General features: G+C 41.7%; 1 protein-coding gene across 3 annotated transcripts in view; it reads right to left on the bottom strand.

The window, feature by feature from the left end:
* SRRM3 (serine/arginine repetitive matrix 3) overlaps positions 1-13,222 on the bottom strand; it is a 455,592-nt gene that overhangs the window by 312,308 nt on the left and 130,062 nt on the right. For 2 of the 3 annotated variants that reach the window (XM_068268670.1, XM_068268672.1), the window contains exon 2: positions 11,721-11,811. The gene's annotated coding sequence lies outside the window, so the exon portion shown is untranslated. The remainder of the gene's footprint in view (positions 1-11,720; positions 11,812-13,222) is intronic. The other variant, XM_068268671.1, reaches the window with a different exon arrangement.

Here is a 13,222-nt window from a genome sequence, read left to right as displayed (position 1 = left end):
TAACAATCTAACATTCTCACGCAGCTGGACTCAATGTAGTCTAATTGTTTTACCAATATAATATCTCTAACAGGAACAAAGGTGTGTATGTACTCCACAAAATTGGCTCTGTAGGGAATAGCGTCAATTATAACATGATCATATACTGTATATATCAAAAGTTATCCATAAGGTCTTGGCTTTATTTAACATTTTCATAAAACAGGGGCAAATAGTTGGTCATTTGTGCTACATTAACATTCTACCTAGTAAAACCTTTGTGTCTCTGCGTCCTCTCCTGTCCCTGTGTTCATGCTTTTGCGCTACTGCACATCTGTAGCACAGACCGGACAGGAGGAGAACAGGGCCAGGGAGCGAGCGTGAGCATTGGGTATGTGCAGTGCGCGCACACGGGTGGAGCAGGGGCGCATGCGCGGGGGGGCTCGAGCATGCACGCCGACATGCGACCAGCAGTGGCGGTTACGGGCGGGAAGGGAGGGGGGTTGCGAGGGTGGCCTAGAGCCCCTTTTTAAACGGGCTTTGGTCTGCTAGTTATAAATACATCTGTTGCCGACACCAAATCAATGAACAATTCTATTGCAACTACCAACAGCTCTATTCATGTATATAATGTTCCTTTTTTAATTCCTTAATAATTCTTGCCATGAATGCTTTAGGAAAAATTATTTTTATAGTCATTCTTTTTGATACATGAGGCTAGCTCTGTATACCTCTGGCCTTTTCATGACTGACGCTAGCCTTTGGATACTAATCCTGCTTCCTTTTGAGCAGCTGATTGCTTAATTAGAGTGATTTCATTTCTTATTACAATGAAATCACTCACCATTGTCTTCTTGGCCGCAATGAGCAAGATCCAGAGGAAACTGCCAGCAGGGTGAACGGAACAGCTGTATACACAATATGTTCTGCTTTGGAGAAATTAAAACACAGCAATCGTCCAGTGTTACCAAATATAATAAATAAAAGAGATTACTACCTAAGTGACTAAGTAGAAAAACACATAAAATGATGCACCTCTTATTTATTTGCATTGCACATGGATATGAATAAATGCATAAAATCATTCCCCTGGTACCTTGCTATACTGAAGTGTATGTAAACGGATCCTCAAGGAAAGGTATTCATGCCAGGAGAATGTAGTGCAGCTTCTACACTGCTTGGCACGCTCTAAGACCTGCAAACAGACTGCACTTCGCAGCCAATGTCCTGGTGCTTTTGTTGGAATGCATTGTGGTAGCTACTATTGGAAATGGATTACATGTAGAGCTTGTTCACAGATTGCACTTTTTATTGTCTCACAATTAATTCTAATTTATGTTAAATAGTGTTTACTGTATTCAGAGATATGTGGCCTCCTCCCTCACCAGCTCCTTGGGGTGTTGGGAGGAGTTGTACATTTTTGCAGACTGGAAACAGTTTGATGGGTTCATATTTTGGCATGGTCATTATATAGGTAAACTGTTGATCGTTCCGAAAGGGACTGCTTTTTGCTTGCTGACTTTTGATTTTGAATCCTTACCATGTTTTCCTATCTTGGGCTGTGGAGGAATTTAGCATGAATTTTTTTTTATTTTGGTGGGGGGAAATGTTACACCAACTGGGGATTGTTTGGGGCTATTAGATTTACTTTTCTTGAGCCTTGTTGTAGTATAATCCTTCCTGTCCACACTTCATTCTTCAGATTCAATCATTTCTTAGCGGGGGATGACTAGGCAGAATTGTACCACAGGCTCCGTTTTTAGAAAGCACGCCATGTTGATATGAAGAGATTACAGGAGAAAGGATATGTTCTGCTACAAATTTGCTATTGATGAGCTGGCCCTTTCAAAGATAAGCAATACTCTTGCATATTTATTACTATATGCAGTAAAGATTTAGTCAGGTTAAAGGCATTATTTTGTAAGTTCTAAATGTTTAGGGTAGACCCTAAACGATATTTTGCCACAGATTATTAGTTACATCCCTGCGAGGCTCACATGCATTATTTAACCTGGACGACATTTGCTCTTGACCACACCCAATATTATACAGGCCCACCCCAGAACTACCTAGAGATGCCTTGGATCTTCTGGGATGCGTGTAACAGTCCTGGCTATAACAAAAGAACACATGCACATGTACTGCGTTCGGAAAGAACTCTTGACAGGCATCATAAATGCCAATGTTTGATAAACCACTTCTAAGTGGCAAACAGGATTATGATCTGGAAAAACATATTGCGCCAAATTTCTAAAACTAAAACTGAAGAAATTATAGCAAAATACAAATGGTTGGATAGTATACTGGTTAAGGGCTCTACCTTTGACATGGGAAACCAGGCTTCGAATCCTGGCTAGGGTCAGTACCTATTCAGTAAGGAGTTCAAGGCAAGACTCCCTAACACTACAGAGTGGCCTCTTGAACACGTCCCAGTGGCTGCAGCTCTTGAGCGCTTTGAGTCCGACAGGAGAAAAGCGCTATACAAATATTCACATTATTATTAAAATAGCAAAGTTGAAAGACCAAGTGAACAGTAGAATATGGTTGACTTAAATCAATGGTTGTGTTTGTATGTTATGAATAAGAACCTTGTACGGTCTGAACCACAGCCATTGTCCTGGTGGTTTTATATACTTTTAATAAAAACACATCTGAGTGCAAAAAACAGATACTAAAAAATTTAATAGTTCAAAATTTGTCAGTATGTAGTTGGAAAACAGTAAAAAAAAAAGCTTACTTAAGGCTCATTTACACTTACATTTTTCTGTGGGCTTTTCAGCAATGTATATGGGGCTTGATTCACTAAACTGTGATAACTCATATCACGGCCGTTTTTGCGCACATTTTCGCGCATACGTGTGATAATTCACAACTGCGCACGATAATTTGCGTTCACACGCAAACTGAAAATGCGTGTGAAAACGGCCATGCTATGAGTTATCATGGTATAGTGAATCAAGCCCCTAATGTGCAGTGCGCAAAACCATCAAAAGCGCATATAATGCACTGGCTAATATTGCCACTTCTGCACTGCGCAAAAGTGCAATGCAATAATGGACTACTGCATGCATTTTGGCCTGCAGTACTGTCAGTAAATGGGATCAGTGCTACAATGGAGAGCAACGCAGATGCTGTGTATTTATATACAAACACATGGCAACCAGGATTTTGTAGTGGAAACAAGGACTAATGCTGGGAATACATTTAGATGGCTCGATAGATAATTTCCGACATGTCCGATCTTGCGTCCGACCATTTCCACGCTTGATTCTGCATGGAGGACAATGGGAAAAGATAAGTAAAACGAATAGAAGATAAGAGAATCGCCTGCAGGATCGAGCACGGAAAACATTTGGGCACGGTATTGAGCGGCAAAATCTACCCTGTATTCCCGGCATAAGATACAAAATAAAAATATGGGATTCTAGGATTAGGGCTTTAGATACAATTGTTTAAATAACCCACAGTTTATTTTTACTTCAGGTATGCTTTCAAGTTAATGTCCTAGGTGACAGTGTGTGTGCACATGTAAGGATGGACTAACAATAACAATTTGTATGTATCACCAAGCAGTCAGAAAAGCTCTGCACTTTGTTGAACTGATATCCATTTAGCCTTCATTCCCTTTCATTCACTCACTTTCATTCACTTTCACAGATGGTCCCGCTGGCATCAGCTCTCTAGCACAAACCTGTTGCAGAAGCGTAGTGCTGAGAAATCATCTAATAACAGTATGTAGATAAATATGTAAAATAAATAAATACATCCTCTGCCGCACACCTACATCCATCCTGAACAGTGTGCTTAAAGAGACTCTGAAGCAAGAATGAATAGTTATTTTTACCTGCTAGTTTGCTTAAGAAGTAAAAGAAGAGGTGAAATGCCGCACTCCCACGGCAAAACGAGGGGTTTAGACCACCCAAATCCCAGAGCAAACATCCACGACTTTTAAAGTCGTGGATTTTGCTTACCGGGGAGGCAGAGCTTTGTGCTGTAGCTCTGCCTCACTGAAGTCAATCTGCCTGCTGATCTCCGCCTCTCCCCACCTCTTTCTGGGAAGAAACACTGAGAGGGGCAGGGAGAGGTGGCAATCTGCGGGGATTGACTTCATTTTAGGAAGAGTTGTCCTGATTTCCCTCCGGGGTTTTGGAAAGTATAAACCCCTCGTTTTGCCGCTGGAAAGCAGCGTTGCAAGTCTTCTTATATTTCTTAAGCAAACTAGCAGGTAAAAATAACTATTTATTCTCACTTCAGACTCTCTTTAAGGAGTAACCTAAATTAAGTACAAATTTCTATAAAACATATGTCATCAATACACAGGTTATTTTGTCAGCGCAACATATGCAGAGCTCTAGACCAGTCACCAGCATAAAGGCTCCACCGGACCACGATTAAAGCACATTTCGACCTGAAGAAGTTGTGGGCGTTGTTATCTTTTATTCTACAAATAAAGCAATTTCATTCTAATTATCAGTTTAGACACCCATCTTTAAGTAAGCAATCCCTTAGCTTACATTTTAACCACTTGCCGACTGCCCACTGCACAGGGGCGGCCGGAAAGTGGATCCCGCAAGGACCGCCGCATGCACAGAGGCATCCATGACGCGATCCTCCGCCAGGGATCGATGGCCGGGGATTTAGCCTCCAGCTCGCCGGGCCACTTAGCAGCGCCGGAGGAATACAAATCTCCACCGATCCATGCGTATAATAGGCTTTGCAATGTATACAAAGCCTATTATACAGGCTGCCTCCTGCCCTGGTGGTCCCAGTGTCCGAGGGACCACCAGGGCAGGCTGCAGCCACCCTAGTCTGCACCCAAGCACACTGATTCCCCCCCCCTGCCCCCTGATCGCCCACAGCACCCCTCAGACCCCCCCCCCCCGCCCACCCCCCAGACCCCTGTTTGCACCCAATCACCCCCCTAATCACCCATCAATCACTCCCTGTCACTATCTGTCGACACTATTTTTTTTTATTCCCTAAACTGCCCCCTGCTCCCTCCTGATCACCCCCCACCCCTCAGATTCTCCCCAGACCCCCCCTGTGTACTGTATGCCTCTATCCCCCCTGTATTAACCCACTGATCACCTGTCAATCACCCGTCAATCACCCCCTGTCACTGCCACCCATCAATCAGCCCCTAACCTGCCCCTTGCGGGCAATCTGATCACCCACCCACACCAATAGATCACCCGCAGATCCGATGTCAGATCACCTCCCAAGTGCATGGTTTACATCTGTTCTCTACCCTAAACACCCACTAATTACCCATCAATCACCCATCAATCACCCCCTATCACCACCTGTCACAGTTACCCATCAGATCAGACCCTAATCTGCCCCTTGCGGGCACCCAATCACCCGCCTACACGCTCAGATTGCCCTCAGACCCCCCCTTATCAATTCGCCAGTGCATTATTTACATCTGTTCTTCCCTGTAATAACCCACTGATCACCTGTCAATCACCTGTCAATCACCCATCAATCACCCCCTGTCACTGCCACCCATCAATCACCCCCTGTCACTGCCAACTATCAATCAGCCCCTAACCTGCCCCTTGCGGGCAATCTGATCACCCACCCACACCAATAGATCGCCTGCAGATGCGACGTCAGATCACCTCCCAAGTGCAGTATTTACATCGGTTCTCTACCCTAAACACCCACTAATTACCCATCAATCACCCCCTGTCACTGCTATCCATCAGATTAGACCCCTATCTGCCCCCAGGGCACTCAATCACCCGCCCACACCCTCAGAACGCACTCAGACCCCAGCCCTGATCACCTCGCCAGTGCATTGCTTGCATCTATTCCCCCCTCTAATCACACCTTGAGACACCCATCAATCACCTCCTGTCACCCCCTAGCACACCTACCCATCAGATCAGGCCCTAATTTGCCCCGTGTGGGCTCCTGATCACTCGGCCAAACCCTCAGATCCCCCTCAGACCCCCTTCCGATCACCTCCACAGTGCATTGATTGCATCTAATTTCCCCTCTAACCACCCCCTGAGACACCCATCAATCACCTCCTGTCACCCCCCTAGCACTCCTATCCATCAGATCAGGCCCAATACAACCTGTCATCTAAAAGGCCACCCTGCTTATGACCGGTTCCACAAAATTCGCCCCCTCATAGACCACCTGTCATCAAAATTTGCAGATGCTTATACCCCTGAACAGTCATTTTGAGACATTTGGTTTCCAGACTACTCACGGTTTTGGGCCCGTAAAATGCCAGGGCGGTATAGGAACTCCACAAGTGACCCCATTTTAGAAAAAAGACACCCCAAGGTATTCTGTTAGGTGTATGATGAGTTCATAGAAGATTTTATTTTTTGTCAAAAGTTAGTGGAAATTGATTTTTATTGTTTTTTTTCACAAAGTGTCATTTTTCACTAACTTGTGACAAAAAATAAAATCTTCTATGAACTCGCCATACACCTAACGGAATACCTTGGGGTGTCTTCTTTCTAAAATGGGGTCACTTGTGGGGTTCCTATACTGCCCTGGCATTTTAGGGGCCCTAAACCGTGAGGAGTAGTCTAGAAAACAAATGCGTCAAAATGACCTGTGAATAGGACGTTGGGCCCCTTAGCGCACCTAGGCTGCAAAAAAGTGTCACACATGCGGTATCGCCGTACTCAGGAGAAGTAGTATAATGTGTTTTGGGGTGTATTTTTACACATACTCATGCTGAGTGGGAGAAATATCTCTGTAAATGGACAATTGTGTGTAAAAAAAACCCAATTGTCATTTACAGAGATATTTCTCCCACCCAGCATGGGTATGTGTAAAAATACACCCCAAAACACATTATACTACTTCTCCTGAGTACGGCAGTACCACATGTGTGGCACTTTTTTACACCCTAAGTGCGCTAAGGGGCCCAAAGTCCAATGAGTACCTTTAGGCTTTACAGGGGTGCTTACAATTAGGCACCCCCCAAAATGCCAGGACAGTAAACACACCCCACAAATTACCCCATTTTGGAAAGTAGACACTTCAAGGTATTCAGAGAGGAGCATAGTGAGTCCATGGCAGATTTCCTTTTTTTTTTGGTCGCAAGTTAGCAGAAATGGAAACTTTTTTTTTCTTTTTTTGTCACAAAGTGTCATTTTCCGCTAACTTGTGACAAAAAATAATATCTTCTATGAACTCACCATGCCTCTCAGTGAATACTTTGGGATGTCTTCTTTTCAAAATGGGGTCATTTGGGGGGTATTTATACTATCCTGGAATTCTAGCCCCTCATGAAACATGACAGGTGGTCAGAAAAGTCATAGATGCTTCAAAATGGGAAAATTCACTTTTTGCACCATAGTTTGTAAACGCTATAACTTTTACCCAAACCAATCAAATTAGGCTGAATGGTTTTTTTCTTTATTAAAAACATGTTTGTCCACATTTTTGGCGCTGCATGTATACAGAAATTTTACTTTATTTGAAAAATGTCAGCACAGAAAGTAAAAAAAAAATCTTTTTTTTTTTTACAAAATTCATGTCTTTTTTGATGAATATAATAAAAAGTAAAAAATCGCAGCAGCAATTAAATAGCACCAAAAGAAAGCTTTATTAGTGACAAGAAAAGGAGCCAAAATTCATTTAGGTGGTAGATTGTATGAGCGAGCATTAAACCGTGAAAGCTGGTCTGAATGGAAAAAAAGGGTCTGGTCCTTAAGGGGGTAAAGCCTACGGTCCTCAAGTGGTTAAACTGTTTTTAATTATGTTACAATTTGTGGGGCCCACCAACTCCTTGCAGTCACCTGAGGAAGCACTGAAGCAAATTATTATGATTTTCTTTCTAGAGAACGTGGAGATAAACTTGAGATCTGAATTATTATAGCAACAATTTACTGGCATCACCTGGATAAATTGCTCATTTAAATATAATCTATTAATAAATATTGTGCTAGAATATTTTTATAATTATAGTCTTTTCCTAGAAATGTTTTCTAAGTTATGCTGAAAATAATTACAAAAATAGGTATAATTGCTATCAGTATGAGCTCCCTTACATTATAACTAGCGGTATTGAACGCCAGACCACAGAGCAATAGAATCGTAGCATGTTAAATTAGTATATACACCAGTGTGAGCTGTATTATCAGCTGGAAAAAGAATACGCTTATTGTCTACCTTGTAGCAGCTTAAAAAGGTCTAAGACATCCAGACTAAAGCAAAGTCTACACATACAAATTAGAAAATGAGGCGACAGACCAATTTTCCTAATGATATCTGTAAAAGGTTTAATCAGACCTGGATTTTCTGATCTATACAGGCTTTGATTGGACAATTATTACTTAACTCTAAATAGAAGCATGCTGGTGATTTCTATCAAACAAGACTGCTAACCTAAGATTGTTACCTACAAATCCCATTCTTTAAAACACCACAAATAGCAAATTCCATTTTGTAGCAGTTCCCTTTCAGATTTTGATTGTGAAATCTTCTGAGAGATAGTTAGTGAATTGATTATGGACTCTGCAAAAGATGTCAGCGCTATATAATGCATTCTAATAATAATAGTGGACAAGCATGTATGGTATAAAATCCCAATCCGATGCCCTGACTCTGGTCCTCTTTGGCCATACTTTCAGATAAACATATCTCTTGGCACAGACTATAAGGGATCTGTGCACTAAACTGCTGCAAGCAGAATAACATGTGTAAAGTCATACCGCACAATGAGTAGCGCAGAATGCATTACATTACATGCAATGTGTTGTGCTCTACTCATCGTATGGTAAGACTTTACACATGTATATCTGCTTTAGCAGTTTAATGCATACACCCACAAGTCTATTAGCAGTGTCTTTCAAAAGATGTCTCACCCTGTGGCTAACTGAATGATGACAGGGTAATACATACTCAACTGAATTGAGAAAAAGTTAGATACTTACCTCAGTGGCGGGAAGCAGTGGGAAGCCTCTGATCTGATCCTTCTACAGCCCACAGTTCCAGTGCAGGCCAGAGTCCCTCTATACCTATTTGACACATGTCCGTCTAACAGGTTTCTTCTGGTAGGGATCATCCCTTCTCCCCTCCCCATAGCCACAGTGCATGTCACTCAGCGGTAAACTGTAGTCTGAATGAGTTTGTGCAGGGAACTGTCACCTTAAGGATCAGGAAACATCCTGATGGTCACTCTACCAGATGCACATAGTCATTTATGTTCTTTAATAGCACAATTTCTACATAGACAATTACAGACTCGTGTCTGTGATTGTCTATGTAGAAATTGGGCTATTATGCAAGGCTAAACGCTATTTGACAAATGGTTTGTAACACAAACCGGTGCCATATTGGACCATGGCAAGATCTGCTCAAGAGTTAAGATGCGTACACACCCTTGATGAAGGTCACCCGTTAGGGATCGGGATCCCATCCCTTGGGCGACATCACTGGGCCATGCTGCACAGGCGAGTTTCAGCTGTGTTGCTATGATGGGAGGTGGAGGAACGACGAAGCAGGACGTGCATGATGTCACATGCGAATGGGGGAGCGGCGTTAGCAATGCAATCGGCCTTGGCTGGGGGGTGAGTTGATCCGCAGGTCGGATTGCTTGCAGGTTGTGGGCTGCTGTACACATGCTTGATTATTGACTGAGACGTTCGTTGTCGGCGGACTCAGCTGACTTTAGTCAGGAGTGTGTACGAGCTTTTAGTAAATCAGTGGTTGTGAAACTGCAGTAATATGCACACAGCTATAACAAGAACTTTTAAATATAATTCCAGGTCAGCCTGGATTTATTACAAATAAAAAAAAGTTCTTACTTGTACTGCAAGTACTGCAATAGTGCACCTGCTAATTCGTTAACCTCTCAGGCAGGGCCGGGCCATAGGCTGGAGAGGCTCCAGCCTCAGGGCGCACTGTAGGAGGGGGCGCACAATTCATTCAGTTGTCATTCCTAATTGTGTATGAAGCAGAAAGAAATAGGAAAAGGGGATACATAGCAGTGACTGCAAGCCAGATAACTAGATATTAAGGTGTTGCGGAGGTTGTGGGCCCTGTGGCGCCTCTTAGTCTAATAACAATCAGTGTTTGATGGCTCGGGTGGCAGGGATGGAGGGGCGCACTTTGGTGTCTCAGCCTTGGGTGCTGGAGGACCTTGTCCCTGCTCTGCTCTCGGGATCCCTCACCCTCTAGGAGGGTTGCAATTTCCTGCCATCAAATAGTGGGTCATTTTTAATGAATTCAGGCTAGTGTTGTAATAACATGTATGGTCTCCAGTGATCTGCAGTTCAGACAGCCCTAATAAATCAGGCAGAGCTGCATAATGACAATTAAAAAGTAAGTTATGAATATGCTTAGTTATTAGCCTATATTTACACAATGGAAAATATGGAAAACATTAAAAATGAAACACAATACTGGGAACTCAGTAAATAGTATAATCAATAATATATGTATTCAGGCTCTCTATCTCTCCTTTCCCTCATGCCCTACCTTTTCCCTTTTTATTCCTCATGTATGTTTTGATTTACTATATAATTAATTTTGTAGGTCATATCCCACGTTTTCAATTAACTTCTCTCAACTGACATATTAGACCACAAGCTCCGTAAGATATCCCGATTTCTGCAATGTTTAACAAGGGGTGCATGTATTTTTTGCTTACACCGTTTGGCGGTGGGTATTGTCAGGCTGGTGACTTAGAAAACATCTATAATTAAAATGCCTGTCTATATAAATTTGTTTTTAAGATTCTGCTCGTCCGTCACACCCTTTGCTTTATTGCACTTGATGCTTTCATTTGTCGACCCAAGAAAGATTTATTATTGCTGCCTCTGAAGAAGCAGGTATTGTTGCAAAATACATGTTAAGCTAGATGTGATATTTTTACCATCCCTGGTGTGAAGGTAGTCCCTCCCTCCCCTATACAGTTTTCTGGTATTTAGTGGTCCTCTGTCTCCTACACAGTTCCCTGATGTCTAGCCCTCCCCCCCCATATGGCTTCCCTGGTGCTCTAGGGCTTCACCTACAATATAGCTTCGCTGGTGAGGTAGAGTGGGCCAGACATAACGCATAGGGGGAAAACTACTTGCGAGGCAAATTTAATGGCTCTGCGGGCCACATTTGGTTTGACATGTATGATCTATCGTGTGAATGTAGCTTTAGTTAAAAGTTTAATTCCAGCCCTACATTGCTTGGTGCAGGCTTTTTTTCATTTTTTATAAATCTAGCATTGCCAGGGATTCAAAGTACATCAGTGTATCTTTTAGATTTAGTAAACCAGGAGCAAATTATGTATAGCACAGTAATACTTTAAAGGACACCCGAGGTGAAAATAAAACTAATGAAATAAACAATTGTATCTATCCTTCTCCTAGAAATGACTTTTTAAGATATTCCACAGTTATATTTTATATTTAAATCTACTTTTTAAGTTTTTACTGTTTTATTGTTTTTGCTCAATGACACATTCATTTAAGTATGCCAGAGCTAAAATCTATGAACGATTCATCCTCTTTATCTCTTTCCTGCTCTCAGAAACCATTTTCTGCTAGGAAAGTGTTTTATAGTTGTCATTTCTTATCAGTGAGGGTAACACTGTAGTCTGACCCAGTCCTGACTCGGACAGGAACTGCCACTTACATACCTGATTTTTAACAGTTTCAGACAGAGAAAGAAAAAAAGGAACACCGCCTAGTTATTTGTGTGCTAGGCATTGTATATCCACATGTCTATCTCATCATGTCACATCGGGTATCCTTTAAGGTACTTTTCAAAATTACCTTGTAAATGTAGTAAAAGATGATTATTTACAGTTACTGTTTCTTGTCAGTTCATGCTTTTGCAGTGGATCTTTTCATAATCTTGAAAATTCTGTGGATAAAAAAGGAAATCATTTAAACCTAATACAGCTCTGATCCTTTCATAATACAATATTATTACTGAATCTCCATATAAATACAAAAAGAAAATCGTTATTCTGAAACACTGAATACCTTAATTTCAAATCTAAACATTCCAGTGATTAACAGCAAGCCATTTTTTAGCAGAATTCGTTTGAATGGATTGATCGGGAATGGCAGAAAATCTTGGTCGCAAAGGCTGTGGTTGGGTCCACAGTGGTAACTGCTTTTGACCGGTTGCAAAATCTCTACATGCACTTGGTACAGATATTTGTGGTGACGCCAAACACTGAAAGGGGTAAAACATACATAGAGAGCAGTCCGGCAAGGTGCACGCACAAGTTTAATTACACAGCTTGTAACTCACTACTTTATTAGGAAACTTGCTACTATTCGGAACCTTGGCATTTAACATCATAAAACTCTTAATAATTCTTGGTCAGCATTGCAAAATCACTTGATCTCCAATGATATATGCCCTTATAACTCAGGTCCACTGTTTGTTACTTTTGGCATACGCTATTACACTGAGCCACAATACTGCTTAAAAAAACAGAGGCATAGCCAAGGGACAAACAGATATGAGATGGAAAATATTATAGCTTCAAATCATCAGTACCATCATGTTATATACCTCTTAGGTTCTCTAAAAATGAATCTGAAAGGATGCCATCTAATCTCAAAAAGTCTTCAGTGTTCTTCATTCTATATAGACTTGTATGACATCAGTATAGTGATGACAGAAGGAACACTAAAGCATTTCTAAATGCCTTGTCTGCTTTGACTGCTTCTTGATTTCTCCACTGAGCTTTGCAGAGATAAGGGGGTGTTGAATGTGATTGCACTTTCAGATGTCTGCAAGCAATTCAGATGCATGATTGCTTCTGTGTCAGTCAAACAGAACAGCCAAAAGCCAGCTAAAACCAAGCAGAAAGAGAGAGAGGCAGGCTTTATCCATGGACAGGATGTATTTTATTTGGCTATTTCTAACATCAAAGCAAAGCGAATCTTTATGAAATATGCTGGTGTTTTCTTTCAACTGCATCACACTTATCAAGAATTAATATGAAAATTTATGAATCGCATGCTTAGATTATATCTGCATTTATTTTATACAACGTATAACAGTTCTAGTTTTTGAGCACCAAAACAAGGACAGTTCTCAGCTAGATAAGGGTGCATCTTGTCCAAATAGGATCAGTAAGGCACTTTAAGTACAATTACAGTAAGTATTTACCCCCAGCTCTAATTGTTATTGAGTAGTTATGTAGCACTGCCATCTGCCCCAGCTACAGCTGTAAGAGAAAAATCAGCTAACGTAAGGAATGGTGAGAACACACAATCAATTGTTAGTGCCAGCTCCATCAGCCGTAGTCTGACAA

The sequence above is a fragment of the Hyperolius riggenbachi genome, chromosome 2, assembly GCF_040937935.1.
Source record: "Hyperolius riggenbachi isolate aHypRig1 chromosome 2, aHypRig1.pri, whole genome shotgun sequence".
Classification (NCBI taxonomy): domain Eukaryota; kingdom Metazoa; phylum Chordata; class Amphibia; order Anura; family Hyperoliidae; genus Hyperolius; species Hyperolius riggenbachi.
The sequence above is the reverse complement of the archived record's forward strand: the minus strand, read 5'-3'. Positions and strand labels throughout refer to the sequence as shown.